Below are 5,686 nucleotides of genomic sequence, written 5' to 3'. Positions count from 1 at the left end.
ATCAGATCAAATTGATGAAATCGTTTCAGCGGAAATTCCTGATTCAGAGATAGATCCAGAATTATACGAAGTGGTGAAAACCAATATGGTTCATGGACCTTGCGAACCTTACAATCCCACTTTGATTTGTATGTTTGACAATAAATGCACGAAACACTACTCATGTGCTTTTCTTTCGGAAACGGAAATGGGAAATGATTGATATTCACTATATCGGCGTCGGTCACCAGACGACAATGGCAGAACATTTAGCATTTAGAGGCGTGAATATCGACGTTAACAACACATCGAAGTTGACAACACATGGATCGTACCATATTCACCACTTTTGTTTAATTCACATTCAAAACTCATGTCAATGTTGAATATTGCAGTTTGGTGAAACGATCAAATACGTTTGCAAGTACGTCACCAAAGAAAGCAACATAGCAGTTATTGGCCTTGAACAATATGAGATCCGCAGTATCAAATGGGTCGATATGTGAACTGCAATAAAGCGCTTTTTAGCTTATTTACTTTTGCAAATCATGAAAGTTTTCCGACTGTTTTGCGTCTCGCGGTTCAACTTCATTTAAGTCATTGCATTTTGTGAATGGTACAGTGTGTGCAACTTTTTGAGAAGCATGCCAGCAGTTGCATTTGCTGGAACATGATAATCACTGGAAAGAGACGAAGGACAATGCAAGAGTTACTTCGCATGCCACTGAAGTTCGCATATTTTTCGCGAAGATCATTTTGACATATCAGCCTTCAAATTCGCGTTAATTATGGGATACGAAAAAATGACATTGCCGATGACATTTTACATTGTATTCGCTAAGAATTGGAAATGGGCAAATTTCGGTTGATACTTCCAGTGGTTTGATATCAATTTCACCTCCCTTTTGTCAATTCACTTCAACGGAAGATGAACTCATCACGAATGTTTGTCCGAACATTCGCCAAATTATCATAAATGCTTGCTGGAGTGCACGCGCAATTTTAGCTGCCAAAAATACCGATGTTAATGACTTAAACTGGAAGATTCAAAGTCAAATTCCGGGAGGTTTGCGCTCCTACAAATCGATCGATCGTCTTGACAAGGAAGACGAAACCGTAAATTATCCAGTGGACTTTCCAAATTCTTTGGAGAGGCTTGGTATGCCCCAGGATCATTTGCGTCTCAAAGTTGGATCTGTCATTATTATGTTTCACAATCTTCATGCGCCGAAACTGAGTAATGGAACCCGACTGGATATGACGCAGTTATCGAATACAAGGGACAGCCTTCGAACGTATTCAATTTCCAGGGAAAATTGCCTTTGCGTTGACAATCAACAGGACACAAGGAAATCGGGAAATGCTATGTTTTTCACACGGCCAGATATATGTGGCGTGTTGACGAGTTGGAAACCCATCTTCTCTGTTTATTTACGCACCAGAACAGAAATCAAAAAATTATGTTTATTAAGCTGCGCTACATTAAAAGAAATGTAAAAAATCGAAAATAAATCATCTTCGACACAACATAATTTCAACTTTTTTTCATTTCAAAACACATAATTTCACGCAGGACAACGGTTGCGGGGTCAGCTAGTTTACAAATAAAGAATAGACACTCAAATTTTTATTTAGTTATTTTCCGTATTTGTACATACAACGTGCATAAGTAAGTACTTATTTACTAAAACAAACAAAACATGTATATATTTCAATAAAAAAAGAACACAAATAATTCAATAAATAAAGTTGATAATTTTTTGATGAAAAATTACCTTAAGAAAAATTCATATTATTAAAAAGTTCTTCATTTAACCTTATCAAAAACAAATTATTGATATTTTGTGCGTCGAGCCTGGAACGATGCTTAGTTAAAATTAACGAAAGAGCACTAAAGGCACGTTCCACTGAAGTCTGACTACATGGAACAGATAGAACTACTTCGGCTAATTTGGCTAAAGCTGCCCATTTTTAACTTATAAAATTTTAAGCTAACAAAACTGCAATGCGTCTTAATCCAAAATGACAATTCAAAAAACGCCGAGTATGGAAAAACCGATGACAAAAAAAAACAATCATTGTATAGAGAAATTCTCTTAGAGAACAGTATTTTTGCATCGTCTTCCTGATTAATTACCTACTCACAATACAACTTAAATTAACGGTTAATCATGCATGTACCCAAAACCGTTAATATTTACACCAACAACAATTAAACTTTAACATAAATTTATAAATATACATACTCTCTAAGAGAATAAGAAATTGCTCAAGTGCACTCTCTGCTGCATAACTGACTTTATCAGCGATACAAAATACTGAGTGCTGAAACCTGAGATGAGAAAAAGAAACTTAACGCTCTTGTGAGGAGTATTATTTTGAGGAGCACGTACGTATGCGGAAAATATTAGAGCGAAAAGATAAGATGAGTATTAAAGAGAAATATTCTAGAAGAGCACTCTTTCCTTTGAACTCACAATTGAGGAAATCAAAATTTATTACTCCTCAATTGTGTTGTACTGAGGAGGAAGATAAAAATTTTACTCCTCAGTGATGAGTATTCGCGAACTCTGATTAAAACTAAGATTGCTGAATAAAGAAAGGAATTATAGCGAAAAAAATTAAACATCTTATATAATTTAAATAGCAACATTTACGAGTATACTTCACCCTAAGTCAATTATCACTATTCAGTATAAATAATTTAAAAAATAACTATTTTGTAAAGAATTTTGATGACGACCATGGCAAACGGAATAAGGACTACGATTTGAGGGCATGCACCTGGAATGTCCGGACCCTTAAATGGGAAGGTGCCACTGTCCAGCTGGTTGATGCCCTCGCAAAAATAAAGGCTGACGTCACCGCCGTCCAAGAAATGCGATGGACGGGACAAGGACAGAGACGAGTAGGTCCTTGTGACATTTACTACAGTGGCCATATAAAGGAGCGCAAGTTTGGTGTTGGATTCGTAGTTGGAGAGAGACTCCGTCGCCGAGTACTATCATTCACTCCGGTGAATGAACGTCTAGCCACAATCCGCATCAAAGCGAGGTTCTTCAACATATCGCTGATTTGCGCCCACGCCCCGACGGAAGAGAAGGACGATGTGACCAAAGATGCCTTCTATGAGCGCTTGGAGCGCGCTTATGAGAGCTGCCCCCGCCATGATGTCAAAATCGTGCTTGGCGACTTTAACGCCAGGGTGGGCAAAGAAGGTATATTTGGCACAACGGTCGGTAAATTCAGCCTCCACGACGAAACATCCCCAAATGGGTTGAGGCTGATTGACTTCGCCGGGGCCCGAAATATGGTTATCTGTAGTACTAGATTCCAGCATAAGAAGATTCATCAAGCTACCTGGCTGTCTCCGGATCGAAAAATTACCAACCAGATCGATCATGTTGTGATAGACGGAAGACACGTCTCCAGTGTTTTAGATGTGCGTGCGCTCCGAGATCCTAACATCGACTCGGACCACTATCTTGTTGCAGCTAAGATTCGCACCCGCCTCTGCGCAGCAAAAAACGCACGCCACCAAACACAAGGAAGGTTCGAAGTCGAGAAGCTGCAATCACAACAGACAGCCGAACGATTTTCTACTGCAAGCCTCCTGCTCTCTGAGAGCACTCGTCAACAACTCGACAACGGGATGGGATAGATACCGAGAGTTGAAGAGGGAGCGAGACGCATTTGCAGACAGAAGAAGAAAGAGGCCGAAATGCGTGAGTACGAAGAGCTTGATAAGCTGGCCGACAGGGGTAATGCTCGAAAATTCTACGAAAAAATGCGGCGGCTTACAGAAGGTTTCAAAACCAGAGCATACCTTGTAGAACCCCCAAAGGTGATCTAGTCACTGATGCCCAGAGCATACTTAAATTATGGAGGGAACACTTCTCCAGCCTGCTGAATGCCACTGAACGCACAACACCAGGAGAAGGAGAACCCGATTCCCAATCGATGACGATGGAGCAGACGTTCCATTACCCGACCATGAAGAAGTTCGAATAGCAATTGCCCGCCTGAAGAACAACAAAGCGGCAGGGGCCGACGGATTGCCGGCCGAGCTATTCAACACGGCGGCGAAGAACTAATAGGGAAGACTAATAGGCCCAATATATAAAAAAGGAGACCCCACAATCTGCGCCAACTACCGTGGGATTAGCCTCCTCAACATCGCATATAAGGTTCTATCGAGCGTATTGTGTGAAAGATTAAAGCCCACCGTCAACAAACTGATTGGACCTTATCAGTGTGGCTTTAGAACTGGCAAATCAACAACTGACCAGATATTCACCTTGCGCCAAACCTTGGAAAAGACCCGTGGAAAGAGAATCGACAATCACCACCTCTTCATCTGGTTCGAAGCTGCCTTTGACAGCACGAAAAGGAGCTGCCTTAATGTCGCGATGTCTGAATTTGGTATCTCCGCAAAACTAATGCGGCTGTGTAAGCTGACGTTGAGCAACACCAGAAGCTCCGTCAGGATCGGGAAGGACCTCTCCGAGCCGTTCGATATCAAACGAGGTTTCAGACGTGACTCCCTATCGTGCGGCTTCTTCAACCTGCTGCTGGAGAAAATTATGCGAGCTGCAGAACTTAATCGAGCAGGTACAATCTTTTATAAGAGTGTACAGCTGCTGGCGTATGCCGACGATATTGATATCGTCGGCCTCAACACCCGCGCCGTTAGTTCTGCTTTCTCCAGGCTGGACAGGGAAGCACAGAAAATGGGTCTGGTAGTGAACGAAGGCAAAACGAAATATCTCCTGTCATCAAACAAACAGTCGTCGCACTCGCGACTTGGCTCTCACGTCACTGTTGACAGTCATAACTTTGAAGTTGTAGATAATTTCGTCTATTTAGGAACCAGCATTAACACCACCAATAATGTCAGCCTGGAAATCCAACGCAGGATTGCTCTTGCCAACAGGTGCTACTTCGGACTGAGTAGGCAATTGAAAAGTAAAGTCCTCTCTCGACGAACAAAAGCTAAACTCTATAAGTCGCTCATAATTCCCGTCCTGCTATATGGTGCAGAGGCTTGGGCGATGACAGCAACCGATGAGTCGACGTTACGAGTTTTCGAGAGAAAAATTCTGCGAAAGATTTATGGTCCTTTGCGCATTGGCCACGGCGAATATCGCATTCGATGGAACGATGAACTGTTCGAGATATATGACGACATTGACATAGTTCAGCGAATTAAAAGACAGCGGCTACGCTGGCTAGGTCATGTTGTCCGGATGGATGAAAACACTCCAGCTCTGAAAGTATTCGACGCAGTACCCGCCGGGTGAAGAAGAGGAAGAGGAAGACCTCCACTCCGTTGGAAGGGCCAAGTGGAGAAGGACCTGGCTTCGCTTGGAATATCCAATTGGCGCCACGTAGCGAAAAGAAGAAACGACTGGCGCGCTGTTATTAACTCGGCTATAATCGCGTAAGCGGTGTCTACGCCAATTAAGAAGAAGAAGAATAAAGAATTAGGTAAGCCGAAAGCCCCAGCAGCTAGTGCTTCTTTCCAATCAAAATGTAAAATAATAATTGTATTACTATTTTACATCTAATAATAATAATAATAATAATAGCAGCGCTCCATTTCCTCATACTTGTTAACACATAAATGATGATCACTGCGAGTATAAAAAGTAATTTTTAAAATATACTTAGATTTTCTTGCTTATAAAACCTGCAAAAAGTGTAAAAT

The sequence above is a fragment of the Bactrocera neohumeralis genome, unplaced genomic scaffold (assembly GCF_024586455.1).
Source record: "Bactrocera neohumeralis isolate Rockhampton unplaced genomic scaffold, APGP_CSIRO_Bneo_wtdbg2-racon-allhic-juicebox.fasta_v2 cluster10, whole genome shotgun sequence".
NCBI lineage: Eukaryota > Metazoa > Arthropoda > Insecta > Diptera > Tephritidae > Bactrocera > Bactrocera neohumeralis.
The sequence above is the reverse complement of the archived record's forward strand: the minus strand, read 5'-3'. Positions refer to the sequence as shown.